Raw genomic sequence first — 14,949 nt, forward strand, 5'->3', positions numbered from 1 at the left:
ATCCAAGATCTTGTCCTTTCCGTCATGACCCAAAGCTCATGACCATAGGTGAGAGTAGGAACGTAGATTTTTTTTTTCGGCTCAGCTCCACAACGGACCGGTACATCGACCGCATTACTGCTGCTGCTGCACCAATCCGCCTGTCAATCTCACGCTCCGTCCTTCCCTCACTCGTAAACAAACCCCCAAGATACTTTAACTCCTCCACCTGAGGTAAAGACTTTCCTCCTAAATTATTTATATTTATATACAAACATTTTTTTTATAGTCAGGAGGATATTCCAAGCTTAAAATGACAATGGCCTTGACAGAAAGTTGTGCAGCATGCGCTAAAAGAAAAACCTGATCTTTCTCATGTTGCACAGTGCAGACCTGAATGAATGTAATCATACTCATACAAATACCTCATTTTGCAGTGATCTATCACACACATTAGACCAACCAAGAGGTAAAACCTGTTATTTCAGCTGTCTATGGCACTGTAATCTTGTCAGTAAAAGTGTACTGTATCAAAGGCAAAGCTGCTGAATCACAGATGGTGTGGTTTTCCATTCTAAACAAAAGACTGTGCTAATTTCTTCTATAGAGCATGGCACACAGACCCAGTGGTTTGGACTGAATTTGAACATTGTGTGTGTTAAATAGTCTGTTGCTCCAGAGAGGCAACCTTTACAATGTCATTATCACTTTAAAACTGCAGCTGTCAAAAACAGATGGGCTCCTGATCAAGCATTTGTGTGTGTGTGTGTGTGTGTGTGTGTGTGTGTGTGTGTGTGTATTTGTGTGTATGTGTGTGTGTGTGTGTTTGTTTTTATTACATGGTGGGGACCTCAGCATGATAGCACACTCACAAAGTGGGGACCAAAAACATAGTGGGGACCGATGGCCCGGTCCCCACTATGTTTTGCCTTTAAAAGACTCAGGGGGCGTTGCTGATATGCCTAGTGCAGTTTTTTTCACTGATCCCCACCTTGACCATTTACCTGAATTGAGTGTGTAAGTGTGTGTCGGCGCACTGCTCTATAGCGGTCCTGTAGTCGGATGTCGGTACTGCACCCTGACACACACTTGGCGCTATTCACACACTCTGCCTACTGCACATGCGCAATCTCATAAATGAATCCGACTTTAATAAACTTAATTAAGATCTATCATCAAATTATTCGAATTTTTGGGTAAGTTAGAATGTTTTTCACCATCATAATGTAATAAAATAGGTTATATGACAAATACTTATGTTGCATATTTTGACAGTTATCAGGTATAGTTAATTAAATGTTTTAACGAATTTCCTGGGTGTTTTAATCGAGGTTGTTTCAAATTACGTATTAATATAACACTGATAAGACACAAACTACAGTTCGGTATGTAATTTAACTTGTTTACACGAGTAAAAGTTACTCGCGCTAATGTGCTAACGTGCTAACTGCCCGGTGCTACGTGAGTCAGAGGCCGGGGTGGAGTGCATGAGCCGCGGTCAGACAGTCACCAATCACCGGGCGGCTAAATGGATCGACGGAGGATAAAACCATTAAAAGATGCGGAGAAACACATCACCAGCTCCACTGACAAGACCCATTCACTGGAAACCGAATATATAGAAGGTTACTAAGGTATGTTTTCATAGTTCTTGTATCGTACTTTTTAAATGGTTAATTGCTTTAAACATTTAACGTTAATCCTGAAATAACACTATTATATACTATTTATACGTTAATGTAGTAATATAGAGGTTATAATTAAAATGTGGGGCTATCTGGTCCTAGAAATGTACTTAATTTATTGTTCTATGACGTGTAGAAACGTTTTATTTTAGATAAATAATTATAATAAACTCCAACTTAGTGTAAAACATATATAAAAGTACATAAATGATCACTGTGTGTGTTTTATTTATTTATTTGCTGTCAACTAGTAGCCTTTTACAATAAGGTTAAATTAGTTAATGCTGGTTAATGCATTTACTAACATGAACAATAAATAATACTTTATTACAGTATTTGTTCATGTTTGTTAACTTTAGTTGATGAAAAAAAAGTTGTTCATTACTAGTTGAACACGCACAATGCATTAATTATTGCAATGCATTATTACTGGTACAAGCATGAATTTAGATTTGAATAATGCATTAGTAATTAGTAAATGTTAAACTGATTAATAAATGCTGTACATGCATTGTTCATTACTAGGTCATGTTAGTAAGTACATTAACTAATAAAACCTGATTGTAAAGTGTGACCTGTAAACAATTGAAGTGGAAAAAAAGTTCTTTAAAACTGTCCTAAGAAAGAAGAACAGGTGTTCAATAGTATTAGAACAACATTGTTGAAAGGTTCTGATCCACTTCAAAAGGTTTACTGTATTTATAATTCACACACAGAGAGGATGCTAATGTGAGGTTTTTGTAGTTTTTTAACCCTACACGTTTCATTAAAACTTTTAGGTCAGAGTTTGCGTTGTCCACATTTATTAAAGGAAGTTTTGTGGTTGAGTACAAATGATAGAGCTTGTGGAAGCAAAGCATAGATGAGATAATAATAAAAATACTGTCTTTATGTTTGACTTTATATGGTAAAACAAGAACAGGTGGTTAAGTGTTTTCCCCATTCAAATGTACATGTATATATTATATTCATTCTGTTTGTATTCATGCCATAGTTTAGCTTTTTATTGCTATGAGAGGGCATAATTAAAATGTTGCTTGCTCTTTTCTCTTAGTTTTGCAGCATTGATGCCGATCATGAGGACGATCTGCACCCTAACTGCACTGTCAATAAGATCGTTGTTCAGAGAAAACCTCATTTGTGCCATTTTGCAATCAGGGATATTTTCTTTGGAGAGGAAATAACATTTGACTATGGCGCATGTGATTGGCCTTGGAGAAAGGTTTGACATTTTGATCACTTAATACTTTAATCCTTAATACATTCAGCAAAGCTAAGAGTTTTTTAATGTTAATATAGATAAAGGGTAAATCTGTTAAAAAATATAGAGTTTGCATCATCCATAAGAGATAATGAAATCAATCTCTTAATATCTTCTTCTTGTCTTAATGGGTAAAAAAGTTTAATTAATTGGGTAATGCTTTACTTTAAAGGGGGGTTCATAAGACTGTCATGAAAGCTTTATAGTCATGACATGACTTATATAACAAAGCTGTTTTTAAATAGCTTTCATTGAAGGATGCCCATATGACTGCAGAAGAGAACTGCTCCGACAACTCTCTGATGAGGTATGTTTATTAGTATTAGTATTATTATTATTATTAGTAGTAGTAGTAGTAGTAGATGTTGTTGCTGTAGTAGTGCATTTAATTGTAATTATTTAACTTAGTGTGTGTCCTAATTTATGAACATATGCAATAGTGTAACATTGTGGGGACCAGAGGCATGTTAGAGAAGCTGTGAAACACACTTAGTCCTGAATACACACACAGTACGGTCTGACATAGTGGGGACCAGGAGCCCTGAGTACTACTGTCTAATTATTATTTTTTGTTTTTTATATTCAGCTTTCATTGAAGTATGATCATATGACGAGAAGAAGAGAACTGCTCTGCTCCAGTAGGAGACCCACAACCCTCTGATGAGGTGTGTTTAAATTTAATAATAATAATAATTATTAGTAGTAGTAGTAGTAGAAGTAGTAATAGTTGTTGTTGTTGTAGTAGTAGTGCATTTAATTATAATTATTTAACTTAATCAAAATATAGAAATGAAACAGAGTGTGTGTCCTAATTGGTGAATGTATGCAATAGTGTAACATTGTGGGGACCAGAGGCATGTTAGAGAAGCTGTGAAACACACTTAGTCCTGAATACACACACAGTACGGTCTGACATAGTGGGGACCGGAACCCTTGAGTACTGCTGTCTAACTAATATAATTTTTTTTATATTCAGCTTATATTGAAAGTTGACCATATGACAGAGGAAGAGAACTGCTCTGCTCCAGTACGAGACTCACAACTCTGATGAGGTGTGTTTATTATTGTTGTTGTTATTATTATTATTAGTAATAGTAGTAGTAGTAGTTGTTGTTGTAGTAGTAGTGCATTTAATTGTAATTATTTAACTTAATCAAAATCTAGAAATGAAACAGAGTGTGTGTCCTAATGTATGAACATATGCACTAGTGTAACATTGTGGGGACCAGAGGCATGTTAGAGAAGCTGTGAAACACACTTAGTCCTGAACACACACACAGTACGGTCTGACATAGTGGGGACTGGAACCCTTGAGTACTGCTGTCTAACTATATATATTTTTATATTCAGGTTTGCTGAAGTATGACCATATGACAGAAGGAGAGAACAGCTCTGCTCCAGTACGAGACCCACAACTCTCTGATGAGGTGTGTTTATTAATATTGTTGTTGTTGTTGTTGTTATTATTATTATTATTATTATTATTATTATTATTACTAGTTGTTGTAGTAGTAGTAGTAGTAGTTGTTGTTGTAGTAGTGGTGTATTTAATTGTAATTATTTAACTTAATCAAAATATAGAAATGAAACAGAGTGTGTGTCCTAATTGGTGAACATATGCACTGACATTGTGGGGACCAGAGGCATGTTAGAGAAGCTGTAAAACACACTTAGTCCTGAATACACACACAGTACGGTCTGACATAGTGGGGACCGCGACCCTTGAGTACTGCTGTCTAACTAATATATATTTTTTTTATTTTCAGCTTATATTGAAGGATGACCATATGACAGAGGAAGAGAACTGCTCTGCTCCAGCACGTGACTCACAACTCTGATGAGGTGTGTTTATAATAATAATAATAACAATTATTTATATTATTATTATTATTATTATAATTATTATTATTAGTTGTAGTAGTGATAGTAGTTGTTGTTGTAGTAGTGGTGTATTTAATTGTAATTATTTAACTTAATCAAAATATAGAAATGAAACAGAGTGTGTGTCCTAATTTGTGAACATATGCACTGACATTGTGGGGACCAGAGGCATGTTAGAGAAGCTGTGAAAGACACTTAGTCCTGAATACACACACAGTAAGGTCTGACATAGTGGGGACCGCGACCCTTGAGTACTGCTGTCTAACTAATATATATTTTTTTATTTTTTTTATTCAGCTTTGATTGAAGGATGACCATATGACAGAGGAAGAGAACTGCTCTGCTCCAGTACGTGACCCACAACTCTCTGATGAGGTGTGTTTAATGTTGTTGTTATTATTTTTATTAGTAGTAGTAGTAGTAGTAGTAGTAGTAATAGTTGTTGTTGTAGTAGTAGTAGTGCATTTAATTGTAATTATTTAACTTAATCAAAATATAGAAATGAAACAGAGTGTGTGTCCTAATGTATGAATGTATGCACTAGTGTAACATTGTGGGGACCAGAGGCATGTTAGAGAAACTGTGAAACACACTTAGTCCTGAACACACACACAGTAAGGTCTGACGTAGTGGGGACCGGGACCCTTAAGTACTGCTGTCTAACTAATATATATATATATATTTTTTTTATTCAGCTTTTATTGAAGGATGGAAGGATGACCATATGACAGAGGAAGAGAACTGCTCTGCTCCAGTAGGAGACCCACAACTCTGATGAGGTGTGTTTATAATAATAATAATAACAATTATTATTATTATTATTATTATTATTATTATTATTATTATTAATATTATTAGTTGTAGTAGTAATAGTAGTGGTTGTTGTAGTAGTGGTGTATTTAATTGTAATTATTTAACTTAATCAAAATATAGAAATGAAACAGAGTGTGTGTCCTAATTGGTGAACATTGTGGGGACCAGAGGCATGTTAGAGAAGCTGTGAAAGACACTTAGTCCTCAATACACACACAGTAAGGTCTGACATAGTGGGGACCGCGACCCTTGAGTACTGCTGTCTAACTAATATATATTTTTTTTATATACAGCTTATATTGAAGGATGACCATATGACAGGGGAAGAGAACTGCTCTGCTCCAGCTAGTGACTCATAACTCTGTTATTGCATATCAGATTTAACGAACCGTTTACTACGGATTTCATGTAATTTTGATAACTGTCCATTAATCAGATGTCATCACGCTGCTGTGCCGTCAGCCAATCGTTGCATTGCTGATAATGATTTTGAGGATCGATAGATCTGTCACGACACACAGTCACAACACCTCTCAGATCAGTTTAATCTGATTCGCAAACTTTTTTGAAGAACCAAATTAGCCTAAGATGAGTTATCAAGATTAAAAGATCCAGGATCTGTAATATATTCTTAGATTATTTTAGCGAGGTCCGAAGAACAGACCCCTGGACCCTTGAGTACTACTGTCTAAATTATATATTTCAAAATAAAAATAAAAAATTATATATAAAAATATATAAAATAATTTTATATAAAGTATTTATAAAATTATATATAAATATATATTTTTAATTATATACAGTTGAAGTCAGAATTATTAGCCCCCTTGTTTATTTCTTGTACTAAATTTCTGTTTAATGGAAAGCATATTTTTTAAACACATTTCTAATCATAACAGTGTTAATAACTCATCTCTAATAACTGATTTATTTTCTCTTTGCCATGATGACAGTAAATATTATTTGACTAGATATTTTTCAAGACACTTCTATTCAGCTTAAAGTGACATTTAAAGGCTTCACTAAATTAATTAGGGTAACTAGGCAAGTTATTGGAGGGATAATAATATTGACCTTAAAATGGTTCATAAAAAATTAAAATTGCTTTTATTCTAGCTGAAATAAAACAAATAAGACTTTCTCCAGAAGAAAAAAATATTATCAGACATACTATGAAAAAATTTCCTGCTCTGTTACACATCATTTGGGAAATATTTGTAAAAAAGTTTTAAAAAGGTGGGCTGACTTCAACTGTATATACTTTCATATATATCTGTACATTAAACTATATATATATATATATATATATATATATATATATATATATATATATATATATATATATATATATATATATATATATATATACAGTTGAAGTCAGAATTATTAGACCCCTTGGAATTTTTCTCTTCTTTTTTAAATATTTCCTAAACGATGTTTAACAGAGCAAGGAAATTTTCACAGTGTGTCTGATAATATTTTTTCTTCTGGAGAAAGTCTTATTTGTTTTATTTTGACTAGAATAAAAACAGTTTACATTTTTTTAAACACCATTTAAGGGACAAAATTATTAGCCTCTTTAAGCTATATTTTTTTCTCGATAATCTACAGAACAAACCATCGTTATACAATAACTTGACTAATTACCCTAACCTGCCTAGTTAACCTAACTACCCTAGTGAAGCCTTTAAATTTCACTTTAAGCTGTACAGAAGTGTCTTAAAGAATATCTAGTCTAATATTATTTACTGTCGTCATGGCAAAGAGAAAATAAGTCCATTATTAGAAATGATTATTAGAAATAGTTATTAAAACTATTATGTTTAGAAATGTGTTGAAAAAAATCTTCTCTCCGTTAAACAGAAATTGGGGAAATAATAAACAAGCTGTCTAATAATTCAGGGGGGCTAATAATTCTGACTTCAACTGTATATAAAGAGTTTCATTGCAGAACGAGATATATCCATTTAAAAAAATGTTGGTAATTTTGACATTATTTTTCAGGACATCAACAGTCAAGTTCATTCACAATTTCTGTACATTAAACTATAACTTGAGCTCAGTGAAGGCCAGGAACACAATATTTTCAAATCCAGGATATTTTTTATTTAATTTTATGTCTATAATTAAGTAAAAAAAACATGCCAAAATGCTACATATTAATCCAACCCACATTGTCAAACATGGAATAATATATGCAAAGATTGATTAATAATAATAAGATTCTAAGTTAGATTTGGCCAGAATGTACACAACATAACATAACATAACTTTTTTTTTTTTTTTTTTTTGCAAAACGCTACATCCACCTTAGGCTATATTATACTACATTAATACCATTACCAAAAGCTAGTGAATCAATGTTTTGTTTGATAAGTAAGATTAAGTTAGTTAGATAAATGACCTTTAGCTTGGTACAGAAAGAGTGGGGGGCGGCTCCTTCCACACCGCTGCAGAAAACCAAACCTGTATGATTAGAGCGGGCGGAGCTGAGTCCGTGACACAAACTTGCCTCGCTATGTCATATTTAATGAATTATTTCACTGTAATAATAATAATAGCTTATTTATTTGGTTGTGAAAAAGCTAAACCGTTTTCTCCATAACAACATGTGCCCTTTAAGTTCCTTTGTAATAAATCAACAACAACAAGAATTAATTTTAAATAATAGGTGCAACCGCATAAATAAATCTTCAGATAGGCTACTCAGCTACATGTAAGAAATTATTTAAAAAATAAACTTATAAAGGACACTTGCAGACAGGTATCTTGTGATGGGGAGTAGGAAAAAAGGCGCTCCTAGGCCTTCTCTTGACATCAGCGGAGACTCGTTCCCTGCTGCATTTGTGTATTGTTGACGCAGAAGTATCTTATTCTGGTCCATTTTTGTGGCCTTTTTATAATTTTTTGTGAAGTTGAAGACTTCATCTTCTATCGCTAAATCAATGAGCAAACTCTGAGCACTTCACCGGCGATGACTCTCTTCCCAGGGGATGCTGAGCTCGCGCCGCATCCTGAACGCTCTCTTAACTGTTATATCGCACTTTGTAAAGAAACTGGTCTGACGGATATTGCGTTTTGTGAAAAAAAATACGTTTTGTACTTGGCCTAAAATGTGCATTCTTAAATGTTATTAATGGCAGCAATTCACACATAGATTAAGGTACATCTGAACAGTGATTTCCAATAATAAAATCCAAATGTCAAAAAATGCCGTTTATCGCATTTTGCAACCTAACTCTTCATATGTATGTGTGTTATGACTGTATGACTGCAGAAGAGAACTGCTCTGTTCCCACAACTCAGTTTTTCTGGGACTTGAAAACAGACGCTCAGAAGATTTTAAAGGGTGGAATCTTGATCAAATCGTGGGTTTACACACAAACATGTAATACAGTGCAAGATTTTCTGGATGTTATATACACATTTGTATTTGCAAACATATTTATCATATTGTTTTAAATGATATATTTTTGTGTGGGTTTTTACATTCAGAGAAAGTTACAGTGGATTGTGATTTTGGAGGAGGTGAAGTCCAGTCTAAAAGGTAAAAATATTATTTATTTTTCTGATCAGAATTTTTCTTTTTTCAGAATGTTTATTTTTATCATGATATGTATGTGCTATGTTTGAAAACTATTTTTAAGCTACCATCACACGCTTTTACCCATTAAAAAGAACAACACAAAATCAAATAAATATTTTGGTAAGCTTTATGCAGAGAAGTCAACTCTCAGACTTGATTTTTACTTTCAGAGTCCCCTCAAGTATCATCACCATGGTACAGTGTCTGTGAAGATAGTGAAGCAGACCCAGCATTCACAAAAAAGAGAGGTATGATCATTAAAGTTAATTTGTGACTGACTTGTGTTATTGTACAAGTCCAAATGCACAAGCTCATTTACATAACATGTAGGTTAAAACAGGACAGAAGCACATTACTTCTATGATGATTTCAGTACAGTTGCACTTGATGTCTCATTTCATGTTAGTTAAACAATATTGCTAAATACTTTGGAAAAATATACTAATTGCATATCTGGTTACACTTTATTTTGATAATTTACTTTACTACTACTACTACTACTACTACTACTAACTACAAGTAACTGCAACTACTTGTCAACTAACAGCCATTAGACTGTCTGTTAGAATCAACACTGCTAATGCTCTACTAAATTTATAAAGAGTTAGTCATATTGTACAAATTTTGAGCGTAACCTAACAGTCTGCTGTACTATTTACTGAGACCAATGAGAGTCAGTTTTATTGAGGTAACCTTAACTGTCAGCTAATACTCTACACTCTAAAATTAATAAAAATAAGTAATAATAATTAAATTAGCAGTTTTTCATAATTTGTTTTTATGAAATCTGTTTGTTTCTGCTCTTGAATTGCATTATGGGATCTTGATCTTTCTTCCAACAACTTTTAATCTTAAAAAGTAAAAAAAAGTGACTTTTTGTTTGGGTTGTTGTTGTATATTATGCTACAGAAACCTTGTAATAAACTGCCGGTACATTTTCTGTTATTCTAAAGACTTATTTATCTCTATATATTATTTCTTATACATTATATTATTTCAAACTACTAAAATGTCAGTAAAAGTCACTTTGTTAAACTGTAGAGTTGAATTTTCAACATCAAAAGTTCACAGAGCAGAGATCAACATCCCATAATGCAATTCACCACCACACACAAAAAAAACCCCACTTGTAAATCACAAAATACAGGAACTGGTAATGAACAGATATGTGTTACAGTGTAGTGTTTTGAGCTAAACTTGAGCTAACAGTCTGCTAATACTCTACTGATAATCAGATGAGCGTTAGTCTTATTGAACATTCTAACAGTATGCAAATACTCTAATACATAATACTTTACGGTGAGATAATTAACGTAGTTGCAGAGTTACGCATAGTTAGAAGAATGTCTAAACTGGACTATGGAATAAAGTGTAACCCCATAAACCAGATTTGAAGTTAATAGGAAGTATTTTTTAATCCATCTCCATCTTAAGTATTTTTAATAATAGGCAAGACATATTTTTCTAGCAATTTCTATCACAATATTAAACTAACATAACAGCACATGTTGTAAAAATGACTGAACATTTATGCAACTAAAACCACTTTTTTATATTTTAACCACCCATAGGTCCCATAAAGAGAAGATCCTGGAGCAAACAGGAAGAACATGCTGTGGTGAAAGCTGAACCATTGGCTCTAAAAACCAGAGATTGGTCAGCTTTGGATTGTTTATATTAAAAACTGAATCTCGGCTCTTTAGATAAAAAATCTGAATAACACTTTTATAGTAAGTATACACTATACATCATTAGTTTAGCACTAACTCTACATTAATAGACTTTAGGAAGCAGTTTATAAATACAGCTTCAAACGCTGTATTCTTGACTTGACTTAATTGTATTTTCATGCTTTGTTACTGATTCATTTTTCATTACTACATTATGTATTGCATTATTTACAAACTATTTGTATATAAGAGTAGTTGGTGGTTTTTAAGATAATTCAGAATGAGTTATTAAATGATTAATAAACTATTCAAATGAACATTTATACATGTTATATTCAGGCATATAGTAATTGTAACCATGTGTGTTAGTAAATGCTATAATAACACAACTTCATGCAGTTTTGTGACCTAAGGACTGTTTATAGTTGATAAATCCCTTATAAATGACAATTTAAGGCTCAGTATCTAATGAACAATAAATCTTTGCAATCTTATTAAAAAAATTCTGTAAAGTTTAAACATTGCAAAATAAAAATACAACATCATTTCAAAACAACAATTAACAACATGACAATATTCATTTCAGTGTTTCTGTGATGTTTGCACTGTACAGTAATTTTATATTTTGATAAGATTGCAAAGATTTACTTTTCATTAGATAGTTTCATTTGTGTATCTTGAAATGAATGAAAAAAAAAAATATATATATATATATCTTCTTTGGCCTTAGTCCCATATGATTGCGGGGTCGGCTCTTTTTGGAACAAGTCCTTCAGTTTTAGACTTGTCCATATGATAACGACTTTTTTACACCTTCCGGCCAGCCTATCATATGGGCCTGTCACACTCATACACTAGGGACAATTTAGCCTTCCCAATTCACCTGTAGCATGTCTTTGGACTGTGCCTTTGCACCCGGAGGAAACCCACACGAATGCAGGGAGAACATGCAAACTTCTCACAGAAATGCCAACTGAACCAAGGTTCAAACCAGTGACCTTCTTGCTGTGAGGCGACAGCACTACCTACCGCGCCACTGCTTCACCATATATATATATATATATATATATATATATATATATATATATATATATATATATATATATATATATATATATATATATATATATATATATATATATATAAAGCTATAAATCACTCCCCCTTTTAATTTATTTCTTTTTTTCTGTGTAGAATATAGCTGAGATTTTAATTGTCATTTATAAGGGATTTATAAAGCATGAATAGTCCTCACTTTACATTAGCTCACAAAACTGCATGAAGTTGAGTTTATAAAGCATTTATTATTAGACAGAGTAACCATTACTATATGCCTGATTAATAAGATATATAAATGTTGGGTAACACTATAATAACTGCACACAATGAATTATTTATGAAACATTAGCAAATAGTTAGTTGAACGTTTGTTAAGCATTAACGCTACATTAATAGACATTAGTAAGCAGTTTATAAATTATATTTATAAATATAAATTACAAATATTATTGACTTATAAGCACAATTATAATGTGCTTAATGATTGTTTTCATACTTGGTAAATAATGCAATACTTAATTTAGTAATGAAAAATACATCATTAACAAACCAGATATTTAAAAGTAGTTGGTGTTTTTTTTTAGATAATTCAGAATGTGCAAGTAAATGATTAATAAACTATTCAAAATAACATTGATAATTCTTATTATTTAGGCATATAATAAGTTGTTTAGTATGTTAATAAATGCTTTATGAACTCAACTTCATGCAGTTTTGTGATCTAATCTAAAGCGAGGGCTATTCATGCTTTATAAATCCATTATAAATGACAATATAAGGCTCAGTTACATTATATACAGGAAAAAAATGACTATTAATTTCTACTTATTAAAAGATGCTCAAATGAAACTGTATCAAATGAAAAGTAAATCATTGCAATCTTGTCTAAATATAAAATTGCTTAACACGTAATGTATTGTTAAATTATTATATTGTTGTTTTATCAAATGATGTTGTATTTCGACACTCCTGTTATTCAGCAATGTTTAAAATTTACAGTAATTGTATTTGTTTAGGTACGATTGCAATTACTTATTGTTTATTTGATACACAGTAGGTAGTGCTGTCACCTCACAGCAAGAAGGTCGCTGGTTTGAGCCCTGGCTGGGTCAGTTGGCATTTCTGTGTAAAGTTTGCATGTTCTCCCTGTGTTGGTGTGGGTGCTCCTACATGCGGTACAGGTGAATTGGGTAGCCTAAAGTGGTCCGTAGTAATTGAGCGTGATTGAGTGTGTATGTGTATGGATGTGTCCCAGGGATGGGTTGCAGCTGGAAGGGCATCCGCTGCATAAAAACGTGCTAGATAAGTTGGTGGTTCAATCCGCTGTTGCGACCCCGGATTAATAAAGAGAGAAAACTAAAATGAAAATAAATGAATAAATGAATGATTCTGAGCTTTTAATTGTCATTTATAAGGGATTTATAAAGCATCAATATTCCTCACTTTAGATTAGATCACAAAACTGCATGAAGTTGAGTTAATAAAGCATTATTTAACATGCAGAAAAACGTATTATATGCAGGGCTCCAAACCGGTTCAAGGAACGGAAACGAAAAACAGAATCAAATGACATTTTTTAGGAACAGAAACGAAAACCGAAAAAAAAGATCAACTTTAATCGTTCTGAACAGAAATGTTTACAGTTAAACGGTTAATAATGTTACTTTATCGTTCTCTTTATTATATGAATTTGGGAGACAAAAAGCATTAATTTAAAGCATGTGAACAAATGCGACGGTGACGCTCGTTTTTATATAAACTATAAATGTCGTGATGCGTATTTAGGCCTATGCCAGTCTATAAAAAGATAATGTAGCTTAAAACACTTTAAAATTTTAGAGAACGTAATACAGTTTGCACAACCAATGTTTGGTCTTAATAACCTGCCCATAATTAAACGTCATGCAGCCTACTTTTTGATTACTTGACCAGCGGATTAATGGCAGCACCAGTGGATAAACGAGATCTGAGCATAATGACCAGTATGTGCATAACCAATATGCAAAGTCAAGAGAGTGCACGACTCCATAGGGTAACGTAGCGCACACTTGATTATGTAATGTGTGAAATCGTGGACGCATCTCAAAGAGCAAAGCATAACTTATTAAATGCCCATGCTTAATCGGTCATCGATAAGGTCTATCGGTTTTAAAGGGTTACCGACAATAAATCAATCGAGTAATCGTTAGCATCCCTAGTTTAATGAATGAATGTGTTAAATTTAATATTTATATTAAAGATGAATAAGGCAAGAATAATGATATAATAAATAATGAATAATGATACTTTTTAGATTTTTACACCTACAAAAATATCTTGTGGTAGTGCACTTGTTTAATAAAAATCTTTGTAAATAGGTTATCTGTAAAAAAACGCAATCAGAGCCAATGACATGTAGAAGTAGTGTTGCCTAAACGGCTATTAAATTTCTAATAAAATTAAAACCAAAGTATAACTCATTGCATTTTTCATTTGATAAAAATATACAGAAACAAAATAAAATCATAAGGATGCTACTTTGTAATTTATGTTAATAATAATAAAATGACATGCTTAGACTATAAGCTTAACGGCTATACGCTGCCAATAGGCCATTAAAAACAACATTTAAAACAAGTAATTTAAAATACACATCAGAACTGTAGACCTGCAGTGGGTAAACTGTATACAGGGGGTGTTGGTCAATCAATAGCCTACAGCACATAATTGAACTAATTATGATGCTAACTGTAATTTAGCTCTTAATATAGGCCTACGATATATTTTCTGGTGTTTAATTTTGCATGAGCAAATAGCAGTATAGCCTAAAGTAAATTTTTTAAAAAGATTATCATTTACCCTACCTACAGCACATGTGAGACATGGATCTGCAGCAAATTCACTTACACATTAGGCTATATCTATTTAATTTATAACCATGTAAACTTGACTTCGCAGGCCGTTCATCTTTAAGTGCAAAAGGCATTTTTAAGTGTCCTAACTTGACTGCTGCTGCATAATGGGATGTTTCTTTAC

The 14,949-nt window shown here is 32.6% G+C and overlaps 1 long non-coding RNA gene across 3 annotated transcripts; it reads left to right on the forward strand.

Moving 5' to 3' along the window:
* The first annotated feature begins 1,062 nt into the window (after nucleotides 1-1,062).
* Nucleotides 1,063-11,564, forward strand: LOC137490662 (uncharacterized). Of its 3 annotated transcripts, XR_012383617.1 has the most exons (11): nucleotides 1,469-1,613; nucleotides 2,719-2,886; nucleotides 3,098-3,232; nucleotides 4,276-4,352; nucleotides 4,692-4,767; nucleotides 5,104-5,181; nucleotides 5,502-5,585; nucleotides 8,897-8,987; nucleotides 9,115-9,166; nucleotides 9,376-9,453; nucleotides 10,777-11,564. It is a non-coding gene; the product is annotated as an uncharacterized lncRNA (long non-coding RNA). The 3 variants fall into 3 exon arrangements; XR_012383615.1 differs by lacking the exons at nucleotides 8,897-8,987; nucleotides 9,115-9,166; nucleotides 9,376-9,453; nucleotides 10,777-11,564 and adding exons at nucleotides 1,063-1,175; nucleotides 5,913-6,323 and having other exon boundaries at nucleotides 1,446-1,613; nucleotides 3,171-3,232; XR_012383614.1 differs by lacking the exons at nucleotides 8,897-8,987; nucleotides 9,115-9,166; nucleotides 9,376-9,453; nucleotides 10,777-11,564 and adding exons at nucleotides 1,063-1,175; nucleotides 5,913-6,323 and having other exon boundaries at nucleotides 1,450-1,613; nucleotides 3,171-3,232.
* The last annotated feature ends 3,385 nt before the right edge of the window (nucleotides 11,565-14,949 follow it).

The sequence above is a fragment of the Danio rerio genome, chromosome 1 (genome assembly GCF_049306965.1).
Source record: "Danio rerio strain Tuebingen ecotype United States chromosome 1, GRCz12tu, whole genome shotgun sequence".
Classification (NCBI taxonomy): domain Eukaryota; kingdom Metazoa; phylum Chordata; class Actinopteri; order Cypriniformes; family Danionidae; genus Danio; species Danio rerio.